The 15,328-nt window shown below is 25.5% G+C and overlaps 1 protein-coding gene across 1 annotated transcript in view; it reads left to right on the top strand.

Moving 5' to 3' along the window:
* The first annotated feature begins 1,410 nt into the window (after positions 1 to 1,410).
* Positions 1,411 to 15,328, top strand: part of LOC134838217 (CDC42 small effector protein homolog) — a 42,381-nt gene continuing 28,463 nt past the window's right edge. The window contains exons 1-2 of the mRNA XM_063853696.1: positions 1,411 to 1,727; positions 10,282 to 10,325. The gene's annotated coding sequence lies outside the window, so the exon portion shown is untranslated. The remainder of the gene's footprint in view (positions 1,728 to 10,281; positions 10,326 to 15,328) is intronic.

The raw sequence follows: 15,328 nt of genomic DNA, 5'->3' as shown, positions 1-15,328 counted from the left end.
AAATTTTTTATTAAAAAAAAATCAAAAATTTAAAATTTTTTATAACTTATAAAAACTTTTTTAAAAAAATTTAAAATTAAAATTTTTTTTTTTATTTAAAAATATTATTTTATTTATTTTTTACAATAATAAGAAAAGTTTTCATACAAAATTATTTTTTTTTTAAAAAAGAAATTTTAGTTAAAAAATATTTTTGGAAATTAAATAATTTTTTATTAAATTTTTTAATCAATTTCGAGTACAAACCTTCAAAAATCTAAAAGGAAATAGAAATAACAGTAATTTCAAACAGAAACAGCTTCGTTCGATGGAAAAAATTATCATAAAATCTATGTGGTTCTTTTTTGTCTGAAAACCGTATCTACAGAAATACCCTGGTAACGTGAATCTTCAATGGATTTTAACTCCCTATCTACCTTGTATATTGTCCCTACAACGCTCGAGGTACGAGAAAATGTTGAATAAGGAATAAAATGTCGTTTCAAAAGTTCAAAATCTTCGTAAATTGTCAGAAATTAATTTTTTGGATTTTGATGGATTTTTTTGGATTTCGATGGTTTTTTTTAATTATTTGGATTTTTATGAATTTTACTGGATTTCAATGCAATTTTTGTGTTCGACACTTTGGTTGCTTCTCAGAATTTGAGAAATACATGAAACTGACGAAACACTGCCAGGCTGTCAAGCACAAATATTGCTCTATCTGCAACAGGACCCATATTCACTTTGCAGATTGTCCTTACAATGCGTATCAGAAAGTGTCATATTCCTTGGAACGATCTTGTCGTCAAGGAACGCTCAAAATGAATATCTACTGAAGGACGCGCTTCAAAAATCGATCAAGCAAAATAAGAATTAATTTCGAAGCGAAAGTAGCAATGGATGCTGTTAAAAATAAACGTTCAGAAAATGTGCTGAATCCTAAAATAAATTTAAAATTTAGGGATTTAAATAAAAAAAAATTAAAAATTATTTTAAAGTTTATACAAAAGAAGTTACATAAAATTTTAAGTTTTCGAACAATTTTAAAAATTTTTGTTTATTTAAAAATTTTTTACATTATAAAGAAAATTTTTCAAAATGAAATTAAATTTAAAAAAAAGGGAATCTAAGTATAAATTAAATTAAAAAATATTTTTCATTAATAATTTTTTTAAAAATCAATTTCGAATAATTCCCTTTAAAAATCTCAAAAAATAACAGAAATCTGAAACAAAAAATAACTTTCTTCGTAGTTCAAATTATCACAAAATCCATGTGGTTCGTTTTTGTCTGAAAACCGTTCGTTTCACGTTTCTTGTGTCTACAGACATACAGAAGTTATCGCACTTTTTCAAGTAGCGCCGTACAAAGGTAACGTAAACACAAATCGTCTGTCAGTTTGTTCAAATTCGCCGCGTGAATCGGATGTATTTTTGTTCTGTTACTCGCCCTTTAAGTGTGTTTTTAATCAAAATATCGCTAAAAATCGTAAGAAATTGAAACGAGATTAGCTTGAAAAATAATTGAAAAAAATTAAAATAAAAAAATCTAAAAAATTTCTGAAGAAAAACGAAAAATTGAAGCAAAAATTAAACAAAATAATTTTTTTTTACAAGAAATTTCATGGATAAAAAAAATAAAGTTCAAGAATTCTTAAAGTGTCCTCTAAAAGAATAAAAACAAACAAAAAAAAAAATAAACAAAACTAAAATTGGATTAAACAAAATAAAAAAGTTCAAAGCAAGGTAAGAGACAAAAAACAAGAAAACATCAACTAACCTTCCCAAAGTTCAACAATTTCCGGCATTATTCATCCCAAATTTCGTCAAAAGTCGCATGTTGCGTCGCCCTATCGTCTTTTTTTGCAACAATTTATTGGCCAACAATTGATATTCAATACAGCCCAGAATGACATCGTTAATATTTATTCTGTGCTTTTGCAAAATTTATTCGAGAAACCAGTTCTTGGATTCGTAACACACTTAATTCGTGCAATTTTTTTGTCTCTTTATTTGGTGTCATGTGTTCGTCTTCTCGTCTTTTTTTTCACTTGTTGCTGCTGCACTCCGCTCGGATCAATCACACGAGACGACAGAATAGCAGCGATTATCTCATTATTCAATAAAAAATAAAAAAAAAATAGAAAAATTGCAGAAAGAAAGACGTTTCAAGAGCAACGACATCAGCAGTTTCTTCTTTTTTTTCTCGCAACTCTTCAATAAAAAAAAGTTGAGTTAAGAAAAAGAAATTTAATCGCTCTTTCTCTGTTTTGTTGTTTGTGTCGCATTAAAAGTAATTTTTCAAGGTTGTTTGTGGCATGGCAGTAGTAAAGAGTTGATCAGTAAGCCGATCAAATGGTGATTAATAAAATTACTTAAATGGAGTTTATGGTGCGGTACGGTTGAAAATTGTCTGTCGGAGTTTAATTTAAGATTTTTTATTAAAGAAATTTGAATTTTTCATGGGTTATTGTTTGAAAATTTATTTTTTAAAAAATTTGAGGAGGAACATTTTTTTTGAATTAAAAGTCAATGAACAAAAAAAATTTAATGAAATTTTTTTAATTAATTTAATTTTCGTCGATCTTTTAAGCACTGTTAAGCACACTTCTGTTTAAAATTATTTTTTCTTTTATTTAAAAAAAAATAAAATTTAAATTTTTTTTATTAATTAATTATTTTTTTTTGATAAAATTTAATTTTTTAATTTAAAAAATTTCAATTAATTTTAATTTAATTTTTTATTAATTAATAAAATTATTTAATTAATTAATTGAAAATTATTTTTTTTAATTTTTATTATTTGTTTTTTAATAAATTTTTAAAAGTTATTTTTTTATTTAATTTCTCATAAATTTAATTAGTTTATAAATTTAAAAATTTTTATTTTTTTTTTATTTAAAAAAATATAATTTTAATATTTTTATTAATTTAAAAATTATTAATTTAATTAAAATTTTAATTATAAAATTTAATTATTTTTTAATGTAATTTAGTTCTAATTAATGAATTTTTTAAATTATTTTTCATAATTTATTTTTTAAATTTCGAAAATTTTTGAAATTTAAAAAATTTAATGAGCTTAAAATTTAAAATAAATTTTTCATAAAAAAAAATAAAGTTGTCAGCCTTGAGAAATAATTAAAGTTCAAACAAAGACATAATTTGCGCCTTTCAAATTCTCTTTAAAAATACGAAAAATGTGCCATATGGTCTCTTTTCACCCCAAATTCTGATAAAATTACGATAAAAAAGTACTCAGAACCTGTTTGACGAAAAATTCCGCTGTAACGTGCATCAAAACGTGAATTAAAATCGCATCACGCAATAAAGTAACGGAGAATTTAATTCCCGAAAATAATTTTTTCAAGAAAGTAGAATTTTTAATGGGTCACCTAAACTCCCTTGAGACAAAAAAAAAACGAGCGAAAGGCAGAAAAAGAAGATGAAAGCAATAGATTTAGCTCATTGTCTTTATTAAAGTTAGTCTCAAGTACATCAGGCGGTAATGCAAGTTTTTTCCCTTTCTTTTTCTGTAATTTCTTTCTCTCTCAGCTCTCGAACATCGCAACATTTTATTTTATTAACTTTTTTCACTCACTTTTTTTTTTAGTTCATATAATGGATTGATGACCTACATAAAAATATTGGATGCATTTTTATAATATTTATATTTTTTTTTATTTCTCAAAAGCGTTTATCTTCTTCTTCTTCTGCTTCGACGAGTGAACATGACAACAAAACGACGATGATAATAAAAATAAAAGAATAATAAAAAGAAAAAGTATGAAGCGAAAAAAAAAGTAAGTCGTGAAGAAGGGAAATGAGACACAATTTGATATGATATCGACGTATGTGATGGATTGACGAATCACGTGACCTAATATTAATTTACTTGAGTGTATTTTTTACGAAAATCATCAAAAAAGACTTAAAGATTTAAATATTTTTATAGAAAAATTTATTTTGAGTTTAAAAAAGTTCTTTTTTTAAACAAAAATCATTCAAATTAAGAAAAAAAATAAAAAGTCGAGTTGAATACCACATTTTTTCGTCGAAATGCGGAAAAAAAAAATAAAAGTAAAAATTTAATTTAAGAAAATTTTATTTTTTTTTTTACTTTATTGACTTAAAATTTTAAAAATAAACTCTAATTTTGCTTTTAAAAGAAAATTTTTAAATAGAGAATATTGAAAAACTGCGAGATTTTAATTAGAAATTCGTAAACGTCAATTTAAAATTTGACAGTTAAAAATTTGAAAGTCGCATTGTCGCTAATTCAACTTAATTTCTTTAATTTTCTCACTCTTTCGTAAGAATTATTTATTTTGTCTCAAATTTTGCTTAAAAAAGAAAAAGTTTATTTTTGTGAAAAATAAAAAAAAAATCTTTTAAAAATTAAACATTTTTTCGTCGAAACGCGGTAATTTTTTGTTTTCGGTTTAATTTAAAAATTTAAAATTAAACTTTAATTCAGATCTAAAGACAATTTTTTATCAAAAAATATTGAAAACTGACAGATTTAAGTTTGAAATTTGTAAAAATTGACCGTTAAAAATTTGAAGTTCGCCATTTTGCTAATTCACATTTATTTTTTTTGTTTTTTTTATTTCCTTTTTTTATTAAATATTTTTTTTTAATCAATTATAATTCATAAATTTTGCTTAAAAATATAAGAAAATCGATTTATCGAAACTATGACTCACTTCCTCATTATATCGCACCTCAGAGAATTACTTTGCAAATTTGCAATCAAAATTCTTTTTTTTTTTTTGAATAAATTTACAACGAAGTGTAAATAAGAAATCAGATAAAATCACTTCATTGTTGCAATAAACAAATGTCTTCTTAACAATGAAGCAAAAAAAGAAAAGAACACGAAAGAAGTGAAATATGAAACTTCAGACAATGAATTGTGCGCACAGGAGACGAAATTTGTAAACAAAACGTTCTTTTAGGTGGTCCTTATCTCCAATTTCTGAACAAAAGTTTTTGTTTTCGAGCAATTTTCAGAAAAAATTGCAACACGTCGATATCTTATCTCGATAATAAAATTGAACTTCAGAGATAATTTCTTAATTAAAAAAAAATTCATTCAAGGGCAGCAACTTTACCGACGTGTGTCAATATTGTCATCGCGGTGCCTCTTTACAACGATTAAAATATCATTTGCGTGACTCATTTTGTTTATTCAGTCGCTTGCTTCGTTCTTCATCGGGTTTCATTGTGGTTTTCAAGAATTTTTTTTTTGTTGATTTTGCGTTGTTCAAGTTGAATTGTACGACGTGATGGTTGTCGATGACACCTAAAACCGAAAATTATTCATTAGAATTCAATTTTGTTGGCTGAAAATGAATACTTACGACATGAAAAAGGTTGTAAAATTATTTTTTTGCTTTTGATGCAAAAAAATGGAAATAAATGACACAAAATTCGAACAATTTCTGCCTTTTTAACAACAAAAATCTATAAAATTTGTCTCTTTGAAGCAATTTTCGTGCCATAAAATTGTAAAAATGATGAAAAATTGTCCGTAAATGAAAAAATAAATACAAAATTGCCATTTTCCGTTTTAAATATGAATCGTAAGCTGTTAATTTGATTAAAATTCGTTTAATTTCTCATCACTCCTCGTCTAATGAAATTAATTTTGAACGATTTTTAGTGCTAATGTTGAATTGAACGACTGTTATGACATAAGTTACTGTTGCTGAGGAGACCTAAAATTAAAAAAAAAAAAAAAATTATTTTAAAATTTTAAATTAATTAATTATTAAAATTATTTTAGCTTTTAATAAAATTTTTTTTCAATTTTTTTTTTTTTAAATTTTAATAAAATTATTTTTTTTTAAATTTTAATTATTTAAAATTTTAATTAATTATTTTTTTTTTAATTTTAATTAAATAATTTTTAAATTTTAATTGTTTAAAAACTTTTTTTTAAATTTTAAATAATTTAAAAAAATTTTTTTTTATAAAAATCCCAAAATTGAACTTACAAGACGCAAAAGTGAATAATTGCACTCAAAAAGTTCACAAATCCAAGTTTTTTCCTCGGCATGAAGAGTTTGAAGAAGAAAATTTTCTAAATTTTCACTCTTATTGACATCAGAAGCTCGAAAAAGTTGCTTTTGAACATCTTTGAGGGCAGTTTGTAGCTGCTGAGGACCATAAGTGACGTAAAATAATTGCGAAAATATCCAAATGATGATTAAAAAGTTCCAATAAATCATCACCGACGACTCTCCTGCTTCGTAAGACGGATTTCCGTTAAGTACTTTGATGAGTCGAGGAAAGAATTCAGTCGTCTACGAGATAAAAATGAAGTTTTAATGAAAAATTCTTCGAGTTGAGGGACTTACCTTGTTCACGACGCCTATCAAACCCTCCAGAAGCATCAAAAGGATCAACGTTTGAAGAATTTTATTGACTTTTCTCACGAATTTTTGAATTTCTTGTAAAATTTTCATGATTTCTTTCAGCGAAGTGCCTTCAACTTCCATTCCAAGTCTCAATTTTTGCACCAAAATCGTCGAATAAGCAAACGTCGCAAAGTAAATTGTGCTCACAAGACAATAATTGACCAAACTCAGGGGAAATGAGATGACATACATCACACTCCATCTATCCAAGACCGGAAAACTGATGAACATGAAGGTCCGCGAGATGATAATCGTGCAAAAATCCATCAAAAATTTCATGATCATGTGTCGCAAAAATATTTTGTGATGAAAATTTACTTCGTTTGAGGTCAAAATCCATTTTAGCAAGAATTTTAAATGCAATCCATGATTAAAAATTTTTAAAATTCTTCGACGGGCGAAAAGAACCATCGCATAACTCGCCATTATCATCAACAAAAATACCATTTTTGCGAGTTCGTATAAGAAACTTCCAAGTTTTCGGAATTTGAACGTGTATAAAAAGTGAAAAATTAGTAAAAAGTTGAAAAGTAGTTGAAAAAAAGCAATAAAAGTTGACCAAAAGAGGAGTTTTCGAGATCCATAAGTGAATTCCGAGTACAATTTTTGATCGCGAATCCAAAAGTATCCCAAAAATTTCCCGCCTTGGAGGATTTTTCGTGCGATGAAGTTGTGCAAGTGATGATAAATTGAAGTTGGATGAGCGTAGAGGTAGGACATTGTTGGTTGAAGCACGAAAACAGACTGACAAGTTGTTTAGATAAGCAGAAGTTGATTAAAATCGATCGATTGAACTTTAATTAATTAATTTTTTCAATTAATTTTTTTAGTGTTTGTTGATATTTCATCGAAAAAGCGTCGTTTTCATCAAAATTTGAGCAGTAGATGTCAAAATTAATTACTCAGGTCCTAATTTGACTTGAATTACAACGATGACGTATGTGACAATTGCTGAAATTATCTGAAAAATGAAGGTTATTAATAGCTTATAGAATATTAATGTTAAAAAATGTTACTTACGGAATGGAAAAAGGTCTTTTTACAATTGAAAAGTTGTAAAATTTGAGTTTTTTAAGTTAAATTTCTCGATTGGAGGAAGAAAATTTCTATATTTTTGTTATTTTTTGTTTAAAAAAATTAATTTTCAGCCAATTAAAGTCCCTTTTGCGGATTTTAAAGGCGTTAAAACTTCCATTTGAAATTCCAAGTGACGAGATTTTTTGTTATTACTCCTTGTCTGAACTTATTTTCACCTGAACTACAATTATGATGTACGTTATGATGATTGAAATTATCTAAAATTTAAAAATTTTTTATTAGCTTTTAAAAAATTTTAATTTTTTTATAATGAAAAATGTTAAAAAACTCGCAATTTGTGCAAAAAGTAAAATTTTCATTTTTTAAAGCGCCATCTGTGGTCAAAATTTTTACTTTTTATTAATTTTTTTAAATTAAAGCGCCATCTATGGTCAAAATTTTTAATTTTTATTATTTTTTTTATCTATGGTCAAAATTTTTACTTTTTAATAATTTTTCTTTATCTAAAGCGTCATCTATGGTCAAAAATTTAACTTTTTAATATTTTTTTTAATTAAAGCGCCATCTATGGTCAAAAATATTCATTCAATTTTATAAAAAAAATATTCTTACCGATCTCAATAAACTTTCATTGCACTCAAACAACTGCAAAATGTAAACTTTTGGACTGTGATGCATCGTTTGCAGCAAAAAAACTTCCATCTGTCAAAAAATTTTGAACTTTTATCTTCAGAAAAATAATTTTTGATGTTAAAATTCTTACCTTTCTCCTCGTTTTTCCATTTTTCGTTTCATCCAAAATTTTTAAAACTTCATTTTGCACTTCAAGAACTGCATTTTCTAACGAATCTGGTCCCATCGTGATGTAAAAAAGTTGAATTATCCCCACACAAATGACCATCACATGCCATCCTTGCTGCACATCAAAGTCAAACGACCAATTTGGATAATCCTCCGTCGTTAAAAAAGTGCCCGAGTACAATTCCGTTACTTGATCAACTAATCCAACAAAAGCTTCCGTAAAAATGATGAAAAGCGTTATTTGCAAGATTTTATTCACATTTTTGGTGAAATTCAAAACTTCTGAATATAAAAATGAACTTTTTTCGTTTCGAATCAACTGAAATCGCAAATCTTTGAGTAAAATTGTTCCGTGAGCGAATGTCGCGTAATAAATTGTTCCAATGAAGCAATATGAGATGAAGGAAAGTGGCATCGAGAACACAAAAAATAACGAATGAAGAGCTCGGGTGTTCGTAAATTCGTAAAAATTCATGCCAAATGATGAAAAAATAACAATTGAGTCTAAAAAAAGCTTGAAAAGCATGTAAAAAGTAAAATTTCTTCGGTTATTTGAATTTTTGGCAGCAATAAAGTATCGAAAATTCACAGCTTTTGTAGAAATTTCGACAATTTCCTCTTGTTTTAGTAAAATTGTCGCATAAATAACTACCAAAAACATCGTGTACGAGATTTGAGCAAGCACAGCGAGAATTGTCGCAACTAAACTTTCCGTCGCTTCTTCCATCGTCAAATGGTAAAGTCGCGAAACTTGAATTTGCATGACGAATTGAAAAAATCCAACACCAAAAGTCCATATTTTTGAGTATTTTCCATCTCTCGGAATGTATCCAATGAATTTTCCAACAGAAAAGTGCAATTTTACGATCCAATTGTGAAGTTTTTGATAGAAAAAAGTTGGGTTGGAGTAAAAATATGTCGACATGATGATAGTTGGGAGGCCCAAATTCAACTAAAACGAAATTAATGAAAATATTTTTTTAATTAAAGTAATTAATTTTAGGAAATATTGTTGATTAATTTGGTAATTAATTAAGGAGATGGTAAAATTGATCGAATTTTCTACGTTTCCTTTCCAATTTTCATTTTTGCTTGAACCACAATTACAACATACTTTCACAGAAAAAATCTAAAAAAAAGAAGAAAATTTATGAAAAAATTATTTTTTGAAGTAAAATATTGAAAAACTTACCGATTTTAGAAGAGTAATGTTCCATTCGAAAAGTTGTAAAATATAGATTCTTGGATTGTAATAAAGAGTTTGCGAAATCAAAAGTTTCACCTGTGAAAAAAATCAAGAATTAACGGAATTTTTTTAAATTAGAAAAAAAATTTAATTTAGGTATTTTTTAATTTATTTTTAATTTTTTTTTAATAAAATAAATTTTTTTTTACCATTTTTTTAAATTAATTAATTATTAAATTTAATATTTTAATTAATTAAATTAAAAAGAAAAATTAATTTTAATTTAATTTTAATTTTTTAACTTATTTAATAAAATTTGTTCAACTAATAATTTTTTAAAATTTTTAAAATTTTTGTTTTATTTAAAAATATTTGTTTTCTCTAAAATAAATTTTAAAAAAATTTTTAAGAAAAAAATTTTTTTATTTTATTTTTGATTAATTTAATTTTTTAACTTTAATTTTTTTAATTAATTTGAAAAATATTTCAAACTAAAGTGCTCAAAAATAGTCAAATTAAGATATTACAAGCAGCTAATTACATTTTTTTTCTTCATTTTTCTGTTTCAATTCAATTTTTAAGCAGAAGGGATGTTTTTTGTTTGGTCACGTGGTTGCTTGGATTCACAACAAGTGCATGTCACAACAAAAAATCTGAAATAAATTATTCAATTAGTAAGTTAATAATTCATTTTGCTGTACAGGAACTCACCAATTCATGGAAGGAAGGAAAATTTTGTCCGATTTCACCTGAAAATAAAAATTTATTAATAAATTAATTAATTTTTTATTAAAAAAAAAATAATTTTTCAAAGAAAATAATTTTTTATTTTTTTTTATTATTTTTCTTGCAGATCGTGCTCTATATTAAAACCATTGAAAAAAATCACTGCACAAGGTAAGAACTTCAAAATTGTATAATTTATTGCTGCAGTTCAACGACCATGAATCGTTCGTTATCGAACAAACTCTTCCATATCTGATTAAAAACAACTTAATATTTTTGCCGCTCGCATTATTTTTTTTTTATTTTGTATTTGCCTTCAAGTTGGAGCACGTTTTATTTTATAAAATACGTTTTTTTTCGGCTTTTTACATCGAATGTAAGTAGGAGTCGATCTTGGAGTGAAAAAAAAATTCAATTACAAAGTTGAATTTTAGTCAAAAAGGTGTAAATTAACGACGTTTCGTTTCATTTAATTTCATGTACACTTGTCGCTTGTATTTTAATTCAAGTTTTTCTCACGTCTTACAGAATTTAAATCAAAAAGTTGTTTAGGTTGAATAAAGTATGTTCACGAAAAAATTTTTACAAAAAGATTTGGTTATATTCTGCGTCATGTTAACGGTAGGACAAAAAGTCCGGTATGTTTTCGTTTACAGTTCTTCTGTCAAACTTGTGCATACAAAAGTTTTTTGGTTCCTCTCTCTAAGTTAGTCAAAAATATCGAAACAAGTAAAAATGAGAAAAACGAAGATTGACAAAAAAATTGAAAATTTTGCACTATTATTTTCACAAATCGCTAAATTTTTGAAAAACTCAAGTAACATGGCTCAAAATGACTTTGTATGCTTCGTTGGAACTTAATCTAAACTCTCCAGGTTGAATTCGAAAAAAAAGTTGAGTTTTGAGGAAAATTGACAATGGCGGGATTTTGAGGTCATTGCAGGTCCTTTAAAGGAGTCCTTCGAATGATTTGACGATATAAATTCTAAATCGAAAGTGATTTTTTTCAAAATTTCTGCATCTAAATATTAGTTTAGGATCACTTCAACACAACCAACAAAAAATTTGAATGAATTTCAAAATGTTAGACCTAAAATCGGAGCTCAAAAGTTTTCATACATGGCCTTGACCAAATTTTAAGGATCTCAATATAAGGGTCAATTCTACGTAATTTTTTTTCAGTTTTTATCACATGCTGCGTTATAATTTTATATTTAAAAGTTGAAGTAGAATGTAAAAAACAATTTTACATAATAAAACCTGAACAAATTCGTGAACAAAGTATAGTTGGGCAAGGGGGGTTGTTTTGAGGTCTTCACAGGGCTCATTTTGGGCACAACTGAAACTTTTATTACTAAGGGCAACATCAAAAAGTGCAAGCAGCAAAAAAATTCCGCCTGTATGTTAAAGTTACAATATTATATTAACTTTTAAACCTAATTTGCCTTCACGAAATGACAACAGACGAGCGCTGGAATGACATTAAGTAAAATATGTCCTATTTGAACCCACAGAGCTCAATATACTGAACAGTCATGGGAAGGATCAACTTCAAAATTTTTGGAAATTTTTTGTAAAAATCGTAAGAAAGAGGTCCAAACTTAACAAAAACATCGAAAATTTCAAAAGAAAAAAAGAAAAACTTGCTCAGATTTAGCGTTAAAGGAGTGTCATCTCGCTCATAGGACGTTCATTACATTATGTGTGGGCGCCATCTATCCTTAAACAGTAAAAGTCTCAACCGCACATATTTTTTTTGTCATTAGTCTAATCTTACTTAAAAATAATAAATTGATCCGATTTGTATGCAAAAAGAAAATTTTATAACAAAATTTCTTTGTAAAAATTTTTTCGTGAACATACTTTAAAAACAAAATTGTTCTATGAGGATGGAATAATTTATAGAAATGTTTCAATTTTTTTAAATTTAATTTTATGAAAAAAATTCAAATAAAATTTTAAAAAAATAATTTTAATTTAATAAATTTGAAAAAAAATAAATATTAAAAATTAATTTAAAAATTTTAAATAAATAAAAAAGAATTAAATTAAATTAAATTAATTAAATTGATTTAAAATTAAAAATTTATTTTTTATACAATTATTCAAAAATTAAAAAAAAAATAATTTTAATTTAATAAAGTTTAAAAAAAATAAATATTTTATTAAATAAAATATTTATAAATAAAAATGAAATTAAATAATTTTTAATTTAAATAAAATAATTATATATTTAAAAATTGCTATATTTCCATTAATTTTAATTTCTTTTATTTTATATTTTTTTAAAATTCTTTTTTTATCAAATTAGAAAATTTTTATTAATTATTTTTTTCAAAAAATAAAAAAAATTTTTTGAAACGTGAATCATTTCTTTTGATTGCATAACCCTAATTTAGGTAAAAAAAAAAGAAGTTCTAACTGTTTATACTTTTTTTGACACGCCTGCACGCTAAACGTAATAAAGTAACAGTTGCCGTTTCATAAAATATATAAAAACGTAAAATTATCTAATTTTATGTTAAAAAATCCATTCATTAGTACTTTTTGTCTATTTTAATGATTTCAATCGCATCGCGTCGTTGCGTGAAGTCACTGCTGAATAAAAAGAGTGCGTTACCGTTTCCATGTCCAAAAATACACAAACACACGCGGCGGCGACGAGCACATACGGAACCTATCATCATCATTAAATGTAAATAATATATGCAGTTAGTCCAAAAAATTATGATAATTATCATAAAAAAATCATTATCGCTGAAGTCACACGTCGCGAGTGAATGGGGAAAATTTTCTTCATTTTTTTCGAAGAAAGTCAAAAAAGACAAAATTAGAGAGGAAATGGAGTTTTTTTGAAGTGACAGATTTATTTTTTTGATTGTTTATGACTTGAGTCATCGCGAGAAAAAAAAACATTTCAAACTCGTAAAATTTGCTTTCAATGTCGAAATAATAAATTTTGAACATAAACAAAGCTGATAATGGAAGTAAAATATTCGCTCATGTGTTGAATGTTTATCTAAACTAATTAATTCGCGAGTAGTTGTTAAAGTTTATTAATAAAAGTGAGTGTGAAATATGAGTTTTCTAATGAATTTCGAATTTTATGTTTAATTTCGAATTTTCGAAAATTTGTATTTATAATAAAATTATTTTTTCAATTTATTTGTTTGAAAAATTATTTTTTGTTTAAGAAGAATTTTTTTAATCTTTTGAAAGGAAAAAATAAAAAAAAATATTAAAATAAAACTTAATTTCGAATTTTTCGAAAATTTGAAAAACTTTCGAAATTAAATTTTAATTTATTTTTAATTCATTTGTTTGAAAAATTATTTTTTTTAAGAAGAATTTTTTTTAATCTTTTGAAAGGAAAAAATAAAAAAAAATATTAAAATAAAACTTAATTTCGAATTTTTCGAAAATTTAAAAAACTTTCGAAATTGAATTTATTTTATTAAAGTTTAGAGTTTAGTTTCGAAAATTTTCGAACTTAAGTTTATTTTCGAATTTTTTGATTTGTGCATCAAGAAGATAAAAAATTTCAAAAAATCAATCGAAAATGTTTCATATTTCACTCTCAAGCCGTTAACCGGATTGCTTACTCTTATAATTATTGTGGTATGTAAATAAATCTAAACATTCAAAATAACAATAATTTAAACGATCGAGAGTACAATGAACGCAACAACTTTTCAAATTCCCAAATACGTAAACCGCTTAGTCTCTAAATCTAAACAAAAGCACTTAACGCCGTCGAATAGACAAAAAAATCTCCACAAATGTTAAATCACATGTAAAACATTTTTGTGGTGCGGTGATAAAATTGTTGTTTGCAACGGCGGCGGCGGCGTGCGGTGTGGCAACTGACAAGAATGCGGTATTTAAACACTTTCAATTGTTCCGTCGCTCAATTGCTTTTTGATTGTGGTTCGGATGTGAATGGGAAGTGTGCAGTGATTTATTCGAGTATTGAAAATTTATTGCATTGACTTTGAAATTCGATAAAAAAAAAAAGAATTTCACGCCGCGACTCATTCATTATTTTGTTTCTCGCGATTTATTGTCGAAAATTAATTTATTGCCCATGAGAAAATTCAAGCGTTAAATTTTGAAAAAAAACTTGACATGTTCGGTAATTAATTTTCCTTTTTGCCCGAAGGTGTCGCTTTAAATTTAATAGAATTATCTAACGATTTATTGCAATAAACATGCGATTAAATTTTGTTCGTTTATCACGTACGGAGTTTCCCCCAATGAGAAGTTTTTTTTTTGTGAATGTCGAGACGTATTTGGTTTCCTCATAAATCCACTTGATATAAGAGAGACACAAAAACTCCGGAATATTCCCAACACACATGTTCAAGAGTCAAATGTTAAAATATCTTTTGCATGGCACGAAATGCAAAGAGACGACGACGACTCAAGTGAACGAATGTGCAGCGTAGCATAAATTGCAACATGATTATTTTTTTCTTGATGCGGTACGAGTTTTTGGAGTGTTTATTTTGAGTTTGTTGAAAAGGATTTCTTACCGATTTGAGATGTTTTTCGATCATCTGTAGAGAAAAAAAAATTAGAACATGAAAAATTTACAAAAATTACACTTACGACTGATTTTCGAAATTGATTTTCGAAATTCGAAAATTTGAGAATTTTGTTTCTTTGAACTTCGAACTTGAATTTCCATTTTTTTTAACCTAAGAAGAGATAAATGATTAATTTTTGTATTAAAATATTTAAAATTTTAACTTACCTTTGATAAAACGTGAAATTTTTAATTTCGAAAATTTGTAAAACTCATTTTTTATTTTAATTTCTTCATATCAAATAATTTTTGATCTATAAAAAAATAATTAATAAATTGTTAAAAATAAATTTTATAAAAATATTATTAAAAAATAACTTACCTTTATTAAATTGATTTCGTTTCGAACTTAATTTTCGAAAATTTTAATGTCTTCATATTTTATGTTTTTCTATAATATTTTCCTGAAGTTTTTTACCTGAAGAATAGAAAATAATTAATTTATGCAATATAAAAATGTAAAATACTGAACTTACCATTGAAAAATTTTAAAATTTCTGCTTTCGAACTCGATTTTCGAAAATTTGTAAAACTTATTTTCGATATTTCTATTCTTTCATATTATTTTTTTTAAATCTATGAAATAAAA

The sequence above is a fragment of the Culicoides brevitarsis genome, chromosome 1 (assembly GCF_036172545.1).
Source record: "Culicoides brevitarsis isolate CSIRO-B50_1 chromosome 1, AGI_CSIRO_Cbre_v1, whole genome shotgun sequence".
NCBI lineage: Eukaryota > Metazoa > Arthropoda > Insecta > Diptera > Ceratopogonidae > Culicoides > Culicoides brevitarsis.
Note: the sequence above shows the minus strand (reverse complement) of the source record. Positions and strands in the feature narration are given on the sequence as shown.